Source organism: Cottoperca gobio, chromosome 10 (genome assembly GCF_900634415.1).
Source record: "Cottoperca gobio chromosome 10, fCotGob3.1, whole genome shotgun sequence".
NCBI lineage: Eukaryota > Metazoa > Chordata > Actinopteri > Perciformes > Bovichtidae > Cottoperca > Cottoperca gobio.
Genome location: NC_041364.1, coordinates 7083221 through 7106868, shown reverse-complemented (window position 1 = coordinate 7106868; position 23648 = coordinate 7083221). Strand labels below are relative to the sequence as shown.

General features: G+C 40.3%; 1 protein-coding gene across 1 annotated transcript in view; it reads right to left on the bottom strand.

The window, feature by feature from the left end:
- The window catches only part of enox2 (ecto-NOX disulfide-thiol exchanger 2), a 79836-nt gene extending 74598 nt beyond the window's left edge, over positions 1-5238 (bottom strand). Inside the window, exon 1 of the mRNA XM_029441239.1 lies at positions 5115-5238. The gene's annotated coding sequence lies outside the window, so the exon portion shown is untranslated. The remainder of the gene's footprint in view (positions 1-5114) is intronic.
- Between the last annotated feature and the right edge of the window lie 18410 nt (positions 5239-23648).

Genomic DNA, 23648 nt, shown 5'->3' with positions numbered 1-23648 from the left:
AAACATTTAACGGTTCTCTTAGCCTTTTATCATTTTAAAAATAATATATTTTCAGACAGATGGTTTGACAAAACCAATAAATAATGTTGACATTTCTTGACATTTTATAAAACCAAACGATAAATTGATTAATCAGGAAAATAAAGCAATAAATTGATAATGAAAATGATTGTTTGACGCAGCCCTACTGCATATAGCTCTTTTCTAAATACTCAAAAATCCTCAAGATGCCTATGCAGGCACATATTGTTCCTAGAAACACGCAGGCAATGCTTAGTCCTCATCTCTCCCAGAGCAGCAGCAGGCACAAGTGGACTGTTATGTTCTGACTGAAGCAGAGGGAATCCCAGATGAATAAGAGGGGCGGGACTCTTCACAGCTTGGAATGCATTTCAATCGCGACTCCCTCCTCGACTTAAAACATATATGGTCTAGACATACACAGCGCTTGAGAAGCATGAAGCTGCTCCTCCCAAACACAAACCTTTTACACTGCCCTACTTGCCTGCAGACGTACTATTTGTGAGATAATGAGTTCATTTTTAACTTTAGTCTGTCATATTGTCTCCCATCCATCAGCATCACTCTAAATCTTCTGGGTCACTGTGTGGCCTGAGCATCACAAAGACTGACATGTAGCTGTAGCTCTCCCCCAACCTAAACACACACACACACACACACACACACACACACACACACACACACACACACAGCCATATATCTGAATGGACTGTCATCTCTGACAGCTTAAGTACACCATTACATTATTTACCTTCCAACAGCTCTTTGCCTGCCAGTAGTGGGTCAATGACATCACATTACAGTTTTTTATGCTCAAATCCATTACTTCCCCAAAAAATAAAAGAAGCCACAAAAAAAGAAAATACTGGTGCATGAAATATTGGAAACTATTATGCAAAAAACCTTCTCAACAGAGGGAAACCACACTCTATTTACTGAAGTGCAATTTATGTCTGAGGTTTTGGTGCTCCACACAGGAAATGCCAGGCAGACTGAAAACCATTCATCATAGAAAAGGGGGCCGGAGTAATAAATACAGGATGTGGATGACACTCTCCCATAGGGGACCTTGTAATGACAAAAGGATTTCAGAAGTCAGGGACAATGGCTTGGCTTCACATCTCACACCTGAAAAAGTGCATCGGCTAACAAGCATATAGACACAACACATTCTTTTTTTTATTGCAACTCTCCACCTACACAGCATGTGTTCCTATTTTCCCCTTGCTCAATTTCATTAACCTTTCTCCTTAAGAATCAATAGCATTGTATTCGACACCTCTCGCTTGGCTCAAACTAAAGGTTAATGTGCAAGAAATTGGATCGGTGGGAATACAATTCCTTTATTTGCTAAAACTAAGGCTTTCAACCCTTTTGTGATCAAATTTAATTAATTGATTTGTATGCACAGAAAAGCATCAATGGGGGGGGCTTTCGACAAATCCATGTAGCCTTAGGTTTGAACATATGCCTCAGTTCTGATCACTGCTCAATGTTTTTCCCAGTCAAACAACCTTGTTACAAGGACACTTGAAACCCATTCAGCCAAAGGTCAAACATTCTCCTTCAAAGGGCTTTTTTCATATAAATATCAGCTGGACAGACACAGGCAGTTTCCAGTGAAAGCAGTCTATATGGTAAACTGCAAAAAACTTCTGTTGAAAGCTTGTTGATCGGCGCAGTCTCTGAAAATTGAGCGATACATGTCACAAATGTTGTACTGCTCCTTTAAGTAAGGCAGTTTTGGGCTAATGGTTGTACTGTTCTGAAATAGACTGCAAAAGGGTGTGGGATGTTAGTTAAGGAGTGCTGCAGGCACCGCCCTGTGTGCAGTGAGTGAAAACACACCTCATTACCAAAGTTGACAGAACCTTTGCAATCCACAGCTGTGGAACCTTTCACCCTCAGGCCTGCACAACCAAGGCAACCTTAAAAGGCTTCTCTGTAGAGCTTTTGACCAGTAGCGCTATAGAGAGTGGGGCACTATTTTGTTCATCTTTTACTTCTGCACAAGGACGTACTTGCACATGCACGAATCACGGGATGCACAGTCCTGCCAATGGTTGCATAAAATTCTCTTGACCAACAGAAGATATGCAGCAACGCGCCAAACACAGGTAGGGAAGAAGAAAACAACATGGTAACAATACTGGATTTAAAATACTTTAAAAAGACAACTTTACAAATGTTTCATGAGGAAAGAAATGCAATCAACAAATGTGTCAGACCTCAATGCTACACACACTGCGGTTTAGTTCATAACACGTAAACATAACTTGTTTGTTCACAAAGAAAAGTCCTGATTTTATGTCTGTTTTGACATCAAGTGTCATCTTAATGACGCCTTTTAATTCTGCCGTTTCTCCATTTCGCTCTGCAAATCACACGTAACTTTCCTTTGAACTGCTTCACAAATGAACATTATTATTATTATTAGCATTACAGGCACGACATAATGAAATCCAGCGTGTGCGGGTGCTCCTAACTGACATTTCTATTCATTGTGAGAGGGGAAATCCTGCTCCACTAAAAGAAATGAGCAACATTTCAAAATCCCATTCTCTTCACCACCTGCAGCTTAAACACAGCAGGGCTTGAGGGCAATGGCCATCTCTGGCTGTGTTGTAAAACTGATATAACAAAAAAAAAATAGAAAAAGGAGAATCCTTGCTGTGTGCCTGCTGCCCCAAGGCACCACTTATTACAGAGTGTTAAAAGACACATACACACATGCATACAGTGGATGCACATGGACACAGAAAACTCTAAAAGATAAAGAGATGGAGACCAAGTGCATCGTCTCCAACTACGTTGAAAATTGTAGCATTTGATCACGAAAGCATAGTCTTAACTTTTACTGGGTCCAAGACTTTTTTTCACGCCTTCGTAAAAAAATAATAAAAAAGGTCACAAAGAACTGGACATTTTCAACCAAGTGGTTTTGATTCCCAATGAAATACGTTTCTCTGGAACGGTTTCAGACTCAACTAAATAAAAATATCGAGTTAGTCACACTGTGTCTGAAGTGAGTGGACTGTATTTTGTGGCTGGGTGAACAGAATATCAATTCAACTTCAAACATTTCCTTTAAGTGTTTACAGGAGGTGAGGGGCTCCTTGTCTTAATTATGCATCGGGCTTGCTCGTTGTTTGGTCTTGGTGCGGTGGTTTAAAGATCGCCGCTGAATATTCCATCAGAAGGGATGGCGTTCAGTCTGGAAGGACTTGGATTCCTCGTGGGCCACATCAAACGGGGCAGTTTGTTTGTTGCCATCTTAACCAATTATTGAAATGAAATGCAGCTGTGTACTGTAATGCTGTAAAGTGTATGTGTTGCTATGGATGCTTGCACACATGCATGATGGATTATCAAGTGTAATTGTAATGAGAAAAATCTATCCATTAAAAAAAAAAAAAAAAGGTCCCTTAAACAAGACTCAATTAACATGGCTCCTCGTGATTCGGCGCTCCATCAGCGCTTTTCCTTCAGCTAACACCAATACCCGATCATTTCCCCGCACATGTTAACTCACAACGATATGCATGTGAAACGGTGGTTGGAGAGAAAGCTGTATGAAGACAAATGTTTAGAGTTTGGTATGACATCTTATCAAAGCAGCGTTTCCAAATATACAAACAATATCAAAATAGCACCATTTACATTAGACGAGAAGTCCTTTCAACTTGCTGCATTATTTAATATTAGAAGCGGAGAGGTCTTCCAAGTCACTACGTCCGATATAAATAACTTGATGCGGAATGACCGAGACAGGAAATGCTTTTATGCCGAGGCTTTCTGATGGGCTTTTATCAGTGTACACAAACACAAATATTACTATTCATGGTTACTACTGTCAACGCTTTCTTTGAGCTTTGAATACTGTGGAAGTAAGACGATTGTAAAGAATAACTAGACGCTGTGATTGCACATAACAGTAATGATGTTGTGACAAGTGAGATCTTGTTGCTCATTTTTAAATTAGAATCTAACGCAGGACACAAAATATATCTCCACACGAAACGTTATGCATTATTTCGTAACAGTTACATTAATTGAGGGGAAGGTTAAAGCAACGTTTACGACTACTACAAAGTACTTTTTTTTATTTGACTTCATCATAATGTACTTATGGTCTTACTGTTACACTTACACACAATGCATAACTTGCCAATTTAAATGAATCCATCATTTGGACAGACGTTGGTTATTTGTTTGACAATCCTCCATGATACATTAGCCAATTATAGTTTGACATGGTCAGTGCATTTAATGAAATTAAACTTTATCAGGATGAACTCGTCCATGTGAAGAAAGGATGAATTGTTGATTAGGGCCGTGTTAATGTGGAGTATTAATCCAGTCCAATTAGCAGCGCCAAGAAAGCAGAGAACACGGAACAACACCTCTCCATCTTAAGGGCGCTCTTTTTCTATTACTTACAAAGCACTTAATTAGTCGGTGCTTCTTTAAATCAGAAAGTCCGACTTTAAATTTGACACATTACCAGCCGCTAACTCAAAAGTACCGTTTAATTATAGCAAACTTCGTAACAGACAAAACAAACCCCACACCCTTCTCTCAGCGCAACCCCGTTTGTGTAACAGGTCAGTGTGTGTGTGTGTGTGTGTGTGAAAGCTGAAGGTGGGTTTGCAGATGTGATTGGCAGGTGGTGTTGGCATGGTAACAAACAGTCAGGCACACAATCTCGGCGGAGCAGTTTCCGGCTGCAGCTGCCTGACCTCCAAACAGGCCAGACAACCAGAGCCTGAGGACATGGCAAGCTAATCGAAAACAACAAAGACTGAGCTAAGCCACTTTTTTTCTCTCTCTCTCTCCATATTTCCACGAAATGGTAGGATTATGCAACATTTCCCATCGCAACCATTTGATGTTGGTAGAGGAAGGAAAAGAAGAATCTCGAGGTAAAAATCTAGCTGTTGTATCAAAGCTTTTTCTGAATGAAGGGCGGCATGTCTCTGATGAGCGTTACGGGGACTTGCATTTCAAATTTGACGGGCAAAAAGCCGAGGATAAGAGACCACAGAGTAATCCTGCAGCAGTGGTTGCAATACTTGTGAGGTAGCCGTTAGTACCTGGAGGCAAGCTGGCTCTCTTCCTCTTCTTGCTATTCTCGGCAGTGTTTTCCAGAGGAGGACACTCTGTCAGCAGTGGTCCGCTGGAACTGCTGAAATGGAGAGGGTCGTTGTTGGACGCCGGATCAAAGGACAGAGCGTTGAGTCCTGGAAGACACAGAGAGCACAGAGGGGCCACATTATAGCAAACGAAGCGATGGCTCCTGACCAAAGGGGGAAAACAGTGTGAAACATGAAAAGGAGAAAGCAACATGAAGCTCCTGCGCTCCTGTGCTTTTCATGTCCAAACCCAGTGGGCTTCATTCGGACACACGTCACCGAAGTCTTTAGAAAACACTTGGATTTCAATGGCGCTAATGACACTGGTGCAACCTTACAAGCAATGGTCAGGAGTCTATACAATCAAATACAACAGAAGTCTTTAACTGAAATCCTTGTACGAAATTCATACAAATAAATTTGAATGCACATGTTTTAATAGATATTTGGAGAGAGTAGATATCAGGAACTTGTAGATATTCAAATCAATGCAATAACGTGACACAGAAGAGGCACGGGTACACTCGTTGGCTGACTCCTGATCAATATTTTGTGCATGCACAGATACACCCACAGATGTTTCCTTCTCTTCCAATCCTAAATCAAGTAAAAAAGAAGAAGCAAAAACCTAAGAATAAAAATGAGTAAATATAACATATGCTATTAAAGGATCTAATGCCCCATCAGCAAAGGTTGGGGGAAATCAGCACTTCCACAAAAACAGCATCTCATCCTAAATTGAACATGGATGTAAAAGTTAGTTCTACAATGGTAAAGAAAAAAATTCAAGCTCGGATGAGCTGAATAATGAGGCCAGTTTATCAGACGGTTCCCTGGAGGCGAGGTTGAATTTAGCATTTAGATTTTGCTCGCTCTTATCTTACAATAACAACATCAACAGTCCTGAATAGAAGACAATGAGAACACTTCCATAAGTAATGAAAACAAAAACAATGTTGAGATTGCTCCTGAGTCCTTAATAAAGGATAAACAACTTAACGTGTGTTTTCTGCTTAATGCATCAGCTATTCTCCACTTTAAGAGTTGTGTTTCTGTTTATAATTCAGAGCGGGGTCCTGGGGACACTCGGTCTACTGTCATGAAAAATTCATGACACTTCTTTGTGCACAGATTTGTTTTCCACTCAACAGATCAGAAGCCCCATATTAATGTGGCTCCATCAGAGGTCCACAGGATGCTAATGAGTTTGTAACACTGCACATTTTGGAAGAAACCTTCATTAAAAGGTGAGTTTTGGTGCTTTTTCTTGTTTCTTTGTAAAAAACCAGACCAAAATAAGATTAGTCTTTGCGTTAATCTAATCTAATCTGTGACCGGACACAGACACTCAATAAATCAAATAACTAAAAAGGAGATTTAAAGAAATTTAGAAAATGAAGCCTGGCTTTGTAAAAGCAGAGTACGGCGGCATAACATATTGAATTTCTCCAATATTTCCGTCTAATCGGAGAAATATTAAGGTGCTCTATTTCAAACACTGATGTTCACTTTTTTCTGTCTCCATCAGACACACTGTCAGATTTAGGCAGAGGGCACTGTGTATGTGCTGCGGTCGAGATAGATCTTCTGTCTGAGCTCACACAGTCCTTCAGTCGATCTCTACTCAGCATCCATCTGTCACACTTGAGCGGCAATAGTGTAGAGAGTGAAATAAATTCATTACTCTGCCAATGTTAACTCTGTCACCAATAAACAGCGACAGCTTACATTTAAAGAGACAGCCTTGCAGTCGATGGCGTGAGAGTTGCCATGAAGCGAGGCCAAAAGAAACTATGGAAAGAGTGAAACGGTACTGAGCAGCTGACATGGAAACACCACTCAGTTTCAGCAGCTGCTGTGTCATCCCACTTACTTTTTGCTCATATTTCCTGGTTCGTCCAACAATTTCACACCTCTGTCTACTAAATGGACTTCTAAATGTGGTGTAAAAAGGAGATGGGTGCAGAGGATGAACCAGGAAGGAGGAAATGTGTTTCACTCAAATGTGTGATTTAAAACTAATTCAGAGCTACATGACTGACTGCATCCAGCACATTTTATGGGCATTTTTGGATAGTGTTTTTACAGTATAAAAGCTTTGAGGCGAAATTGACGAAAATCATTCTACAGATTCAGCCTCAAAGAAAACAGCTTTTGACAGTCGATTGTCTTTTTATCTTTGGGTTCGGAGCAGTTTCCGGTGTTCAGAGCCAGTAATCGGACGGTTACGGCACACAGGAGAAGCATGTTGATTTAAAAACGATGGGTGAGAACACCGCTTAGGGCCGGAGTCTCTGTCTGTGTAAGCTTGTATATTAAGAACATCTTTGCTGGGTCATCGCCCTTGTCAGCTGTGCTACTCCTTTGTCTGTGGACTGATGGATGGCGTGTTTAAGTTTCAACATCTGGCCGGAGGGAGGAGTGATGTCAGCGAGTATCACTCCCCAGGGTAGAAGGAGAATAAATACCAGCAGGAGGCTGGGTGGAGACAGGTGGAGGATTTGGTCAGAAGGGCTGCAGAGTAAATGAAGGAAATGAAAATGCTGATGTAAGAGACAAACTTTATGCTCTGTGGTCTCAGAATTGGATACAAGAAATCTCACGAATGAAAGTGACCCGATCTCACATCAAGGATGCATTAACAACATGCCCCATTAATGGTACAGTGGGCGAGGATAAGAAACGACCATTACAATACGCAGTGAAATTCAGTGGGTCGTTAAAACACCATTTTACTGCCTTGGATGTGAAACCACCTCGTGCATCTGCACCGTGTGGAAAAATGTTTGCTGAATATGATGTTGCCCTTTTATAATAATTAAGACGATACAAATGATCTGACGTGAAATAGATGATGACAAACCTTTAACAATCTTAATTATAATTTGTGAATATTAGAAAATTAACTGGTTTCAGCATTTTAAATGTAAATATTTGTTGTATGTCATGATGGCTCAGTGGACACCTGTGGGCTTTGGACAAAATAAATAAGTTGAACTTTCTTTCTCTTTTAAAAATCGATTTTCTAATATTCTTTAGACCAAATGATTGCTCAACAAAATAACCCGCGTTTTAACCGTATGAAATCAATCGTTAGTTGCAGCCTTAGGATCTTATGTAGACTTTACTTCGTGCTGTAAAAGATTCCTTTGCAATTGAAGTGACAGAAAACCAATAAAAGAACACTACTTTATAGTTTGTGTAATCTACCAAATAGGGTCCTTTACAGATCACATGCTTGTGCATCTCAAATAATATGCACGCATCAGCTTGGAAGAAGATACACCCATTGCAGGGCAACACAGAATCATGAAATATGAAAGCCATTACATAATGACTTCATAATGTATATTTTAATAATGACTTCAAAGCACACTGGCAGCTGAGGGGATCAAACCTGTGATCTTTGTGTACAAATCACAGCTTTAACCGCCGCTGTGCTATTCAGCAATGATTCTCTCGCTAACACGTTTGTATAATTCTCCTATAGTCCTTAATCTAACTCTTATCAGCTAATAAACCCAACAGCGCAGTATGAATAATGCAGAGCATTAGGGAATGTGCATCATCACAACATTGCAGGTAAGTGCTTAAGTGGGGTAACGGCCTAAACACTGGACTATTAATCTAAGATAGCACTGAGAAACATACTGTATAGAGGCCATGTAGACTACTGCACGTTCATTTATCTGAACAAGGCAAAGAGCCAGATGGTGGCACAGAACATTGACATATCGCCAACCTCAGAAATGAATGTGCTTTTCTGAGTCTTTAAAAATCTATGATAAATAAACAGTCTTGTGTCCATCAGCAGCCAAGTAGAGCAATTCAATATTCTTCAATTCTTCTTTATGATCAAAAGATAGCCCATAAATATACACACAAAAAGACACATGAATACAACTGCAGTTTCACAAGGCCATGAGCTCACAGTTGGATCAACCTAACTGAATTAATACTATTAAAAGGAAACAATTATTCATGAATCACTCAGATTTAGAACAGCAGAAGGAAAGCTGAGGGAACAATTCCAAGGAACATTTTCCCATGAAACTAGGAGTTCCTTGTTTTTATTTCAATTATTTTTCTATGAAATATAGCTACACTTCTTTCTAAACTTCAGACCAACAACATACGTCAATGACAGCGTTAAGGCAGACAATCCACTGGGACATGAGTTTCCGCTGAAAATGTAGTTAGTCGGTAAGACTTCAGCCTTCTTTGTGAGGATTTAACCAAATAAAACAGTGTTTCAAATGATCTGTAATAAAAGTAAAGCACTCTTTCTGCCCAAATTGTCAATACAAATGGTGCAGCCCAACTAATGGCCATCCCGACTTCTCAAAGTTCAAAGAGACTTCTTCAAAACTTGTTTTGTCCAACCAAGAGCCCAAAAGATATTAAATTTACAATGACATAAAACAGAATATCTGCATATCCGAGAGGCTGGAAGCCATTTCTGCTTTTTTTTTTTTATATCGATCAACAAATTATTTAAGTTCTAATTAGAGCCCAAGTTGTTATCATTGAAGTCAGAATGCAGAACACGTGGTCGACGTGTGGTCGGGGTGGAAAGGGCATCAAAGTCTTCTGATAAAGGATTAAAAATGAATTAAGAGGAGGTCACAGTGTCCGTCACCAACACATTAGTCATGCAGGTCACAAGTCACATTCTGATAACATTCAAAATCATGCTGCAAAGCTGGCTGCTATGGGTCGCAGTAAAGAGACAGTCAGTCTGTAACTCTGGGTCCTGTTGGGTGATCGCTGACAAGTCTACAAAGAGGATCCCAAATTAGCCTTCAGTCACCTGAAAGGGTACTGATGAAACAAAGTCACAAGACCTCCATTAGGTCCCGCTAAAGATCAGTCACCACAATAAAATGAGATATTGCATCTATACATAGCCTGGCGCGTCCATCAGAACGGCATTACATGTATTATGAGCACGAGCTCTGAGCCTCCTAAAAAAGGTAGCCGACTTAAGTTATGAGTGCCCTTAGCAGATGTATAAACAAGGTGTCTGACTGATGTGGCTTAGCAATGGATGGCAAAGCATGCAAGGCAGCTGCGGTATTCTCATGAGGCTATTAGCCAAGCTTTTCACTAACTTCCTGTGTATTTATAGCAAAGACAAAGAGTAGTTAAAACAGCAGGCAACTCATACATGTGGTGGACACACTTATATATAATATACTGGAAAGCTGCACTATCTTACTGGCATTGCTCACTTTAACAAAGACAATTTCACGTCTGAGAGCATTCTGCTTTGTTTCGGACTCTTGCGTTTGCTTAAGAAAAAAAGGCCAATAGGATGTTGCCCATGCAAACTCTGGTCAGCAATGGTTTACACTTCGAATTACAGACCATGTGCCACAGTTACATCTTCAAAGGATATCGACCTTTGCCCACGGGAGGTGGTACGAGATGCAATTGTTAACAAAAGCTAGCCGTAAGATCTCTAGTGGGTAAAGTGTCAAATCGGGCGTAAACACGACAGTGGGAGTGGACATCACAGACACCATGACACTTACGCAAGATAGACAATTCCTCCACTGTAATTTACTATATTCATCACTCAAAAATTGCTCACGTTTCATTATGCAGAGCTTTTTGGGTTTATGTTGCTCAAACTTTGCAGACTATGGTTCCACAGTGCTTTAATAGCTTCTTCTTTTTTTAGAACGGTTCACACTTTTTCATTGTTTGGGGATGTAGCAGGTGCTGTCAGTAAAATAACTAAAAAATACTGGCATAACAGTTGCACGGGGATCACAGGGAAATGAAGTGCAAATAATGGCAGTGATGAATATTCATTACCAACTGATACGGAAAGTGTGAATTATCACAAGGGTTTTAACTTTTAAAGACTCAAATTATCTTACAAAAAGAAACGTCAGAGGCAAGGCTATAGAGTCGGTCCTTGGGGAGTAATTAAGTGGCAATGAGAAACGCAGGACAAAAATCGCAGTTTAAAAAAAAGGCAAATATTGACAAAGAAAAATCCAAATTTTTCCTACTATTGCAGCGAGTTATTGTATCCCAATCAAAAACAGAAGTAAGAATATCTAGAATATTCCGCCTTCTGCATCCTAAAGTAAATGTCAGAGGCACCGATCAGGGTTAATATCATGATGAATCAAGAATGATGTTCTTATAGTTGGGAGCTTGGTAAAGGTTAATCTATTCCCTGATGTTGTCATGACATTTTGAAACAATGCTAGCATTGGAATATCTCATTGCCCATTTAGAAATGTGCCCCTACTCTGCATGCGATATAAACTCTACCAATATATCATCATATGGAGTTGGAACGCACTGCAACACGTAAAAGGGCATAAAACCAAAAATGCAGAGGGTTTGTTAATGTTAATGTTAATGTCAAGGAAGGTCAATTCATTTTTATTTTCTGCTCCTAGGAACATTTGAGTTTGTCAATATATCCAGAGTTCACTTTGCTGTTCTTCAAACAACAAGCTCAGGTTGACTAGCTCACCATAAGAATATCATGACTATGCATATGAACAGTGACAAGGAAAAGTTCCCCCTCAGACCCTCGCCGTCATTCCTCCAAGCTTCTGGGAATTCACTGAAGGTTAATTTATTTAAATCTCCCATCCACTCATCTCTATTCCATTAAACTCACTAAGAATCTTTGGTTTACAGACTAATCCGCTTTCTACAGTCAAAAGGCCTGAGCCCTTTCTGCAATGTAGTGAGTGACTGTGTGTGTGTGTGTGTGTGTGTGTTACAAGACAACATAGCAGTTGATAAGGTCATGTTAGCTTACACATGCATGCGCAATGTCTACTCAGAGCAATGCTTAACGTTGGACTAATAAGTCTACGAGGTAGTCGTGGTTGCAGGCAATAAAAGTGAAAACTTTGGTTCCTCCCAGGAGAACTGTTCTTTCCGATGTCCTCAAGGCCCCAGAATGTCTAAGCTCTTACCATCTGGCCTCTCCTTTGAAAGACGGGATTCTTTAATGGATGCAGTGTATGGTCAGATCAAGATATCAACAATTAAGCTGCGGTACAAAGGATATCTTGGCTATGTGGGCAATCGCTGTATCATATTACAGGATGGCAGGCCTTACGATTGGCACGGACGCTCGTATGCTAATGACTTTGGGAACACTCACTCTTCCCTTAAATAGTTGGTGCAGCCATTTGCAGTCTGTTAGAAAAAACATCCAGCCTATGTCTGTGTGTGTTTGTGTTCCAGAGGATGGCTAATGAGAGGCTCGCTGGCTTCAATGTACTTCAACAATGGCATGCTGGGAGAGCTGTGTGTGTCTCAGTGCGGCCATGAGCGGCTGGGAATGGTCATCTCTGAAGCGCACACTTGGCTGGACAACTGACTATCCTGCACGTCCACTCTTTGCCGAGTCTGTCACATCGGGGGACTCACTTTAAAACTTTAGTTTCTGAGACTTGGACATGGTGGCTTAAAGTGCTGCAGTGTAACGTAGTGTCTCTCTTTGGAGGTTGCACACTCACTCTTTGGCCGACTAGGCGCTGATTTGCAATAAGCAGCCGAGCTGATGCTCACTGAAGCTTTCGATCCTGTGACAGACACTATTTAAAGCAAATATAGGTGCTTCTTTAGCGTAAGGTGCAAGTCATTCCTTCTAATTAAAATGGGATTAGGTCCCAGCGGGGACTGACTGTTCTTTGAGGGCCCCAAAATGTATATCACCATCTTTTTTGCACCGTCTGCTTGTCTATAAACCTCCATTTCATTTGACGCCACCTCTTGTTCTCTCCGATTTCCTTCTCAAACGTAAGCTTCTCTTAATTAATTCTCTTCACTCCAGTGCTTAGCTGCCATCTACTTTTTGTCTTATTTGCTGAGTGTTCATTATAAAATCTTCAGACTGCTTATATTTTATCTTCGTGAGGGAATGGCCTGGTAGAGGACAGAAGAGATTTATGATGAGCAGCTGCCATCACTGACACAGGCTTTTAAAAGCAGCAAGATGTATCCTGCACCCGCTTTTCATTTTAAGAGTCTAAGTTTAGTCTCTCAATAGCAGCAGTTTACCCATGTATAACTGCATCTTTTTGAGGTGTTGCATGCTGCAGTAGATACCCAATATCTAGGCGTATTAATATTTAAAATCAAAAAAAGGAGAAAAGACAGAATAATAAGTTAGACAGAAATAGGACAAAAAAAACACAAAATCAGTCAGTGTTTATTTTGAAATGGAACTGTCCCTCTTGTATCGAGTATTTCAGTCCTTAACTTCCTGCATTGTTAATAAGGGTTTCCTTACCCAAAATTGTGGGAAAATGTCAAACAAGCACATGTTTCCAAGATTGTGCAAAGCTTCTCGTACTCTAGTAGTTTAGATCTACCAATATTCTGTCATGATCTCAACATTCAAAGTGACTCAAAGCACCTGGCTCTTCTATTAACCCTCCTTCTCTCATTATGCGTTTTAATCATTTTCAGCCTCAGTCGTCTATACTTACTAAAGACAAAGGGTGATTGTGTCACTCTACTGCAGTATTTCTTCAATGGGTGTGAAAGGGTTTCTCACTTTCAATGTTGGATTGAATACTATCATAACCCAAGGCCATCAGGAAGGGCTACATATATTTCTTCTAAAGCTGTGGTAATTTGTCTTTTTCCAGTCTTATCCAAGAGCATTAAGCCAGATGAGACCAAGTTTGACGTCTAATCTTTCAAATGGTTTACAGTTTACTGTTCAAAAACAATAAACACATTTAAAATAATATGAAGTCATGCAGCCACCGTCAAAACTCCAACCACAATTGAGTCATTAGGCAAAAATCAATTCTTAGCTATTCCAAAAAGGTTCCTGAAATGTCTTTGCAAAGCCTGCTTACCACGTCAGTACACTTCGCAACATCCTAGAGGCTGTGCTTAGTTTCAAACAGAGTAGATAAGAAGCCGTATTCCCTTGTGTGTCAATTAATACTTGTAAAAAGTGCTCCTTAGCTGTTTGTATTGTTTCTCTCGTGCACAAAGCTTCCTCTCTCTCTCTTCCGCTCTCCGTATTGAGAATGAATATCAGACCCCCTGAGTGACAATACAAGAGAGACCTCAGTGCTCTAGATGCAACAGCCCATTTTCACAACACATCTCTTTGCCTTTGATGCTATTTCGGGATGTTGCTCCTGTACAGGTCTGAAGAGAAGAATTACCAGATGGCGACTTGTCACTCTTGTCTTGGAGCTCTGAATTCTGGTCCAGCGGGAAGCTGAAGTCCTCACCGTGCAGTCTGATGTTGATCACGATCTACGCTGTTGACAGTGACACATCCTGTATGCTGCCTTGATATGACCGCTGATTAGTATGCAAGTGAAAGCACTTTGATTTAAGTAGTTACAGCTAGACAGTTTTGTAAAAACCTAATCTGAATCCCAGCTCAAAAGCTTGACAAGTTATGGATGCTGGTATTGCATGTGCAGATTCTGTTGTGATCAACTACTCTTTGATAACACTTGTCACAGCGCTCATTTGTAGACAATCCTGTTGCTGCAGTTTCAGCCGCCCCGGTTTTCACTTGTGGATCAGGAATCCAAACCCCTGTCTACAGTGTTTAAGCTGGGAAACAAAAAACGAGCAGTCTGACGACATGTCCAGGACTTCAGGGTCAAAATGTATCTCTCAAGTTTCATTTTTCCAGTCTTCTCACAACGAGAAAAGGATCCCATGAAACTCAATAGCGTCTTTCTTTTGACCATCCCTGTCTGGAAGACATGGGCATTTACCAGTTTGTAAAGCCGGCTTTTTGTGGAAATAATTCATCATGATGAGTCAACTTGTCTACATGTGGAAATTCAGTGGAATATCGCTTTAATATTTAACTGAGACTATAATGGACTGATAATGTTTCCTTCACCACACTTGGCAACACCGTTATTGGCTTCAACATCAACACAGAAATTCAAGACGCAACAGTCTCGTCTTTTAAATGACATGACACAAACAAAACGTGACCACATTTCAAATCTAAGTGTTCCATGAAGACTTTGCATTGTGTGTCTCTTTTCTGCCTTCACTAAAAGTACAGACATGCTAACATTTGGAGCTGTGAGTGAAACAAACAAGTAACCCCCCCAATATTTAGTCACACGTGAGAGTGCTAATGGACCCTGTGGTAGAAAATGTCAGCGCCAATTGTCTGAAGTCTCTTGTTGTTTTGTCACTGGAAAATGTGTTTGTGTCAGAGATGAGTTTTAGTGTGCCAGAAGGAATTAATCAGTGAAGCAAGAGAAACTTCATCCTGTAATGACCAAGGGAACAAGTCAGGAAGAATCTGTTCACAAAGCTACCACACTGAATTGTAAGGCATAAATAAAGAAAATAGCCAAAGAGGGGCATAAGAGCGCAAAACAACATCTTTGTTTTACTTCGGGGAGGCTGGGAGCAGTTGGGGGTCACAACAGGTTACACTCCGTCAAGTAAACACCCACTTAGAAACACAATGATTTATTTGATTTATTCAAATACCTTGGGTTTTCACTGATGCATGCTAAAGCTAAGCTCTGAGTCATTTAAAGAGAGAAACATAGTGACAAAGGGTAAAGTGAATCATTTTTTTAATGTGACCCCCGACGCAAGTTTCACGAGCAAAGTATGCCACTATGGGAAGAATAGTAATGCATCAAATTCTGACTGCTAAGTCAAATGGCAACAGCACAGTGAGTAGGCGGATACTGATGTTGTCGGCGAAGATGTACACCATTCGCATGGAAATAAGAAATTGGCAGATCGGTAGCAGGATGATTGCCAAAAGGGTTTCCAAATACTCTAATCAGCAAATTAAGTTATTCCAAACCAAAACTTTATTGGCTTGTGCTTTGACAATTCCCTTTCACTATCGAAGAAGAAATATATTTTTGGTTGGGGAGCAGCCAGCTGTAGAGGAGTATAATAGAGGAGGAGATGCATCAGCTGCAGTGGGCAGAATAATACCAAATATGAGATAGTATCCATTCCACAATATATAAATAAAACTTTTCATTATTAGTAGGGCTGTGCAATAAAAGTTGACAATTGGAGCCATGAGTTGTCAGTCAAACCACTGCACTTTTTTTTAAGCTGAGTCATTGTACACAGAAGAGCAACAGCATGGCAGGGAGCAAAGCTTACAAACCAGATCTTGTCTCAAAGTGACCGCACCACAAAACTAATTGTGATGGAAGTAGAGAAGGGTCACGGGAACAGAAGGGCAGCACGAGGCAGCGTGAGGCAGAGCACAGCGCCGCGTGTCTCTTTGCTGCTCCGGCGGTCAATAAAGTTGGCTAAACTGCTTTTGAACCAGACACTGGTGCAACTTCCTCTACTACCATCCAGTACGAGTGATCGGATGACAACACCGTCAGCTAGAGAGGCACTCCATGGTGCGCTAGGATTTTATAACACTGCGACTTAAGAAGGAAATCATTCCAGATGACGAACAAAGGCATAAAAGTCTTACAAGTAAAACATGAGACTCGGCTGATACAGTTTATGGAGCGGCGGCTACTCTGCAGGTGAGCTGAATTGATGAAAAAGTAGAATTTATAAAAACACAAGACAAAAAACGCTATTTGAAGATGTCCTTTGGGCTCTTCAAAATAAAAAAATGTTAGTTCCAACCCTAACTTGCAAAAGGTGTTTAGAAAGAGCTGCATATTAATAGCCTAAGTGGATGCACATACCCTATTAATAACCTTAGTTGGAAAAAATCAAGTTCAGATACTGTCAGTACAAATTCATGGTCTGCAGGCTGCTTCTCAAGTCTTCCCATCTACCCACTGATGTTGGATCACAGCTTTACTTTGTCAAATGTGTCCTGCTCCGCTCCCTCGCCAACACGCTCCAGAATAGAACACATTTTGTCACTCTGGTGTCTTTGTGCGGAGGCCAAAACTCCTTTTTGAAACATAAATCTTAAGTAAGTAAACCAAGCTTTAACTATATTTGTGTTTTACCTACATCTACTTGCAGTGTGCGAAATGTCAAATCCTATATTTCCTGTCATTTATGTCTACCACTAAAAAGAAAAAAAGAAAAGGCTGTCTGGATTCCCTGCTTCTTTTGTTCCCAAACATCTTATCTTTGACTTCTCTCCTCATTCTGACCTCGTGCAGGAGCTGTGTGCCACAATTGTAGCGTTGAGTGCTCAGTTAACCATCTGCTAGCCTTTTTTGGAAATCAGCAATACATTCCCAGCTGTTTCCACATTCCATGCTATCTCTCAGAGGACTGGCTTTAATAATTTGACAAATAAACCAAACATTAATATTGCAATAATTTCATCTACACAGTATTCCGCTGTGCTGTGGCTGATGGATACCACAGAAAAAAGGACAGGAAATGACCTTTCCAGACACTTAATGGCCTGGTCATGGAAGTGATCAGGACAAAGGCAATTAGCCAGTACATACATCACACTTATCCAGCTATAGAGGAGGCGACCAAGCCCAGCAGAGGCCATTCAGCCGACGTAATGAATAAAGAGTCCCACTTCCATTCGAAGCATATATCCATTAAGAGATCTAATGCATTGTACAAATGCTTTCTAGTATCTGAAGCAAGGTTAACAGTGCAGCACTTGCTGGATTCGATTTGTGTTATATCTACATCTACTGTATAGCTCGAACAACAACTCCTTGAGTTTTGTTCAATTGTGAATGGATTAGGTAACGTAACCCTCAGTGAGCAGAGCGAAACACGTGAAGCGGAGAAGAGAAATGCTAAGGAGCTGTGGGCAATGTGGAAGCTGAGTGTTTTGAATGAGGCGGCAGTTTTGTCATCTGTCAAATACGAACATGTAACATCATCAAACTGCTGTATTTCTGCTCATGTCTTAAAAATGTGACGCATTTCTCCAACCACGTATATCTTACCTGTAAAATACAATATTATCAGTCTTATTTAGTTACTTTGTTTTGATTGCTCATCATTAGTTAGTGTGCACAAGATGTTTCAAAACATGAGTGCAGAATGCATTACCATTGAAATAGGAGAGCAGGCAGATAATTTTAACTGGAGTGATTCAGTGATTTCAGTCTCCTTCTCAATCAATTTCAATCTCCTTCTCAATCAATAGAGCACTCTTCTAACAGATGCAGTTGCCAGGCACACTGTACACTCTGCCTTTTGTAGAAAACTCCACAAAAAAATGTATTCTGGTATCTTGCAGCATTGATAACGGTCCATCAGTAGTTTATAGGAGAAATAAAACAATACGTACAAATCAGGATCCTTCACTAACATCACCAATGCACACCGTTACTTTTACATTACTGGTGTTGCCTTGCAATGATAATTCCATCTGGACTTGGTCCTGGTTCCTTTCTACAGTGTTGATGTAAAAGTGTGAGTCACAAAGCATCCTGGTTCATATCCAGTAGCCTCGGGCACATTTCATTGCTCTGTTACTTTTCACTTCTGGCTACTGATTTAAAAAAGGCAACATTTTTAGAAAGTTAATGAACAGAAAGAAAAAGTGGCATCCCAGGACTAATACCTGGGAGTTCTCATTACAAAACTCAGATGTGAGCACTTTGAGTAAGCGCAGGAATAACATCAACATTTTACTTTGACAGCATCAAAACTGTAGATATGTCTTTGCTGTAATCCTATAATCAACCCACCAACTGCATCTTTAGACAGACCAGGGCTCCAGGTGTGGCAGATGAATTGAATTGAAAGGGTCCATATTCTTTAGTCTACAAATCTGGTTTGTAAACAGAGACAAGGAACAAACTAGTAATTCCAATGCTAAAATGTCTTTAGTCAAACAGTAGGGGTGCAATGGATCCCAAACCTCACGCTTCTGATCGTGTCACGGTTTTGAGTCGTGGATCGAATAATTTCATGGAGCTGCAAAAAATTAATTAAAAATAAATTGCTCGTACTGAAATTATTTTTCGGGACAGTGGTGAAAAGAGTCAATCAATAATTCTAAATGTTATGCTTTTACTTTGTTATTGTCATCTATAGTGGTTATATTTCACATTAGGAAATAAATAATTATATTTTTTCAAGTTTCTAGCCAAAAACTAAATTTCACAATTTATCAATTACATTATCAAACCGTCTAAAACTAAAAGATCTGGATGTCAAGACTACATAGAATTTAAAAGGGATAGACAAAATAATCTACTGATGTACTAGTGATTTGTGGAAGAATTATAAACAGATTAGCAAAGCTTTCTCATTATATAGAACCGGCCTTAATGAGACTCCAACACGGTCAGACCACCAAATACTGTGAAGCCCTCGGTAACCACTCCGTCCCAGAGCAGCCGGTGGAAAGCCTGTGCTATTTCTGGATGATGGGCCACAGCAGAACCCTAATCCCGTCTGTACTACAAGACCCAGTTCCATACCATTGGTCTGAACACCTCAAAAGACATTATAGTGAAGGTTGTGACGCCGCTTCGGTTCTGTAATGTGGACGGTAAAACATTTGGAGAGGAAGGTTTATCGTGTATGCATGGTATGCCGTTAGCTCGTGGAGATGTTCAAATGTAAAAGTGAAAACTGATCCGTTTTTTTAATCTCTTGCTGGAGAGACTCTAGACAAATGCAAATGGCATCTGATGATTAAAAAGAAATTGCTGACACAACTCACTCTTGATTTATTTTAGACTCGACACACAACCCAATACTCAATAAGTATAAAAGAAAAAAACCTCAGAGATGTTCGTCTGATATATGCTGCTGAGATATGCTCCTAAGGGCTTCAGTGGAGAAGAGGACGCCCTCTAAACTTTAACAATATGCTCATTCTTGGCTGTGTTATTCTGGACCAGCTCCAGAGGAGTTATGATTGTCAATGCAAATGAATGTGAAACTGAATTATGGAATTTTACTGCACCAGGACCCTTTTTGTGGTTTTATGACCGTTATAAAACTTTGGTCTCCCTTTGCAATTGTACCGTCGGGTGAGCGGTAGGAGGCAGCAAACTGCTAAGGCATAGGTCAAATCTATAGCAGTGTATTTAACCTGGACAGAAGTAATTGTAACTGTAGATGCTTTTATTCATTCATACTGTTGTTAAGTTTGAGGTTCAAAGTTCAACCTGATCTTAGAAACAGCAGTTAACAAAACAATTTAACCACAAGGTCCATTCAGTCGCTCTCATTGCAAATGAGGTTGTAGAGACGAAATTTGAATGGAAAAATAAGAATAGAAATATAACTTTTAAAAATTTACAATTATATGACAACTGGCAAACCCCATCTGCTAATGAAGACAATGTGATACAATCACACAATTAATTTCCCCTTTAAATAAATCCTTTTTTTTTTTTAATGAAACAAGGAAGGGCTTTAATGCAAAAGCAATTTATTTTACAGAAAAAAAAACCCACAGAGTCGTCATGTCTGAGAGCACCTCTGCCTCAGATTCTTCCATCAAATCTGAATTGATGTCAAGCCAACCCCAAATGCTGCGCAGGGCAGTGTACACAAACCAGCACCACCCACACACACACGTAATACAAGTGTTTAAAATGTCTCCCGCTTGGTAATCCCGTCAAAGAAACGGAACATTAAGTAACAATAACTAACTCGCAGTTTTGTTCCTCAGACAATCTGGAGGGTACTTCCCCCCCCCCGGGTAAAGTACCCTTGAGAACTGTAACACCGAAATCATTCATAAGCCAATCACCAGCGTTCTGGAGCCAGCTATCTGGGGAAGTTGCTTGTTTCTCTCTGCATGTAAATTGTCGTAGTATTATGGCCTCTCTACTACAGAGACATGATGGGAGACTACAGCAGCAGGCAACATATATAAAAAAGATAATTAAACACAACCCTAAACAACTAGTCTTCCATGAGAATACCCCCCATCCCCACACTGCAGTGTTTACCGGGGATTAGGTTCTCCTTAGGATACACATTAATGAGAATGTTTGTGGCATGTCACTCATACAGAGCAACCCACTTCACCAGACCTGGCTTGTCCTCATCTAACGAATCCCTTATTCCAAAAATGAAACTGCAATTTTCTCTGGAGTGTGCTGAAGAGGTGTCACCATTTTGCCTGTTCTCTTGGTGGTGGTGTTGGCTAATGAGGGTCTGGTCAGGAGGCTGACACTGACAGCTCAGCTCTTCAAAAGCCTTCGTCAAAATATAGCTGGGGGGGGGGGGGTTTGAGCACACAGGAAGATTGCTACCATGGATATAGCTCTTATTTCCCCACTCCTCTGTTTACCCTGCAGGCTACATAACCAGCGACTGTATGTGACAAGCTACATTCAGTCTGATCAATAACCGGGAATGAATATCAAATGTATTAATATCCACGATCACAGGGAACAGTACCAAACTAAATCACACCCGCTTTGTGTGCTGAAAGTCTGGGGATATTTTAGATTCTTTGTGATGTTAACAAATAAATGGAAATTCTCAATCAGAATCACAATATTATGATTTCAAATCAAAAGGAGATGCAAAATGTGTGTCAAGATACCATTTTAAATTTGGATATTAGGATGTCCTGGCCTAAACATCATATTCACCCCATAATCATTTTAAAATGTTTGTCAATGAAAATAATTATGTAACAATGATCAGTCCCTCTGATATCGCAAATCAGACAATGGTGATTTATTTTAAATCAAACACATACAATAAACAACCCCTTTTTATTTCTATTTAATTGTGACATGAGATACATACAAGTTGAAAAAAAGCAACTTCTTAAAATCATTTAAGAAAATGAATGAAAAGATTGTATTCTGCATGCATAATGCATATCTGCATTAACCTAATATCAGTAACTCAGTGTAGCCAAAGCCTCACACAAAGATTATTCCTCTGTAGACCTCCATAGCTGTCCAGAAACTATTAATAACACAACAATGAGCCATCTCATTGTATTGAGTGACATGCTCAGTCATTACGAAGCATGGGCAATGTAGTTTATTTTGAGTCAATCCCACGAACACACATCGTCCTGCTGTGGTAAATACTCGCCATCGCTCGGCTCAATTCTCCTGGCGGACACCCTGGAAAGGTTAGGCGGGTCGGAGAGCATTGGGGACACATTAATTCTCCATTAATCTATATTGTTTTGGTCTTTTCGCGGGGTTTGTCGACAACTTTAAGGATATGGAATATCAACAGCCATATCCTTTAACATGCACGGTAAAATAAATGTTTTAAATAAAATTTAAAAAAGGACTTCCTGTGTAAACTGGGACAAATGATTTGGTGGGATTGTAATGCTTGAACTTTCAGCACTCGCATATAATCCAAAACAAACACTGACGATAAAGTCAGACAATTGGGATGAGGGATAAGTCCGAGCTGAGAATATTCATGTCTGCTCCAGGACTAGTCACGGTATCATCTGCCATTATACGTCTAGACAGATGCCAAATCTCAAAGCGTTGACCAGCACAGCCGTGACACCCTGGCTAAGCTCTGAATAAGGAAACAAGGAGTAAGTTGAGTAAACAAGATGAATCCTTTCCATTAACAGAAGGACTGTGGGCACTCCTGCCATTCCATCATTAATTATCTGGTCTTATGGGAAGATTAGGGGAGAGAAACTCAGCCAACAGCCAGACTCTACTGAGTGCGCCTCCCCTGTTTAATTACCAAAAACAGCAAAAACAAATGAAGCCCCATAGATCATGCAAAGGAATAGCTCCGGAGGCTATGATCTGGCTGAGCCTGCCGCCACTCATCTGTTCTCTCTTTTCCCTCTTCTGTCTCTCCTCATGCCACCCATCTACCCATCACTTATCACAGCAGACAGACTGGGGACTATGGTCACACTGTTATCGATGGCAAATGTGATGAGAGAGGATACAGGGAAGAAAGGGTGTGACAAGAACAAGATGTCAGGCTCATCATTTACTGCATACAAAAACACCCTGTAACACCCGAGTGTCAACCTGTTAGCGTGTTCCTCTTTCTCAGAACAGCCATAGTTAAAGCCCAAGAACTGAAGCTCTTAAAATGTGTGCTAAGATCAAGAGGCATACTTATTATTATTTCAACCTTTACTCCTTTCCTTTGACTTGCATCTCAACAGCAACCCACTCTGTAAGTCATCTCAACTATTTTGATAAGTATGATATAATATGAAGATATGCTGGTTTTCTAAGTCGTGTCTGATAGGAAACTGTATATCTTTGGGTTTTGAACAGTTGGTCCGACAAAACAAGCGACCGGGAGACGTCACCTTAGCACTCACACCAACAACAAACTGTTTTCTCAGTTGTTGGTGCTGACAGCTTCCTCCCCAACAGTGATTTGAAAATGGGATTGTCTGAACTGGACAGTAGAAGTGAGTTCTGTGTCTCAAAGTTCCAACAACTCTGTGCGACTAGCATAGTAATCTGCAACAGGGGAAACAAACAATGTCAAATTCTCAAAAGGAGTCAAACTCCCCTTCAACACTGTTGATGCAAACCTCAAAGTTGGCATTTGTCTCCCATCAAGATAGTACCCAACATATTATATTTATTACAGACAGTCCGCGCTAAGATCGCTCTGCAGCATCACCTCCCT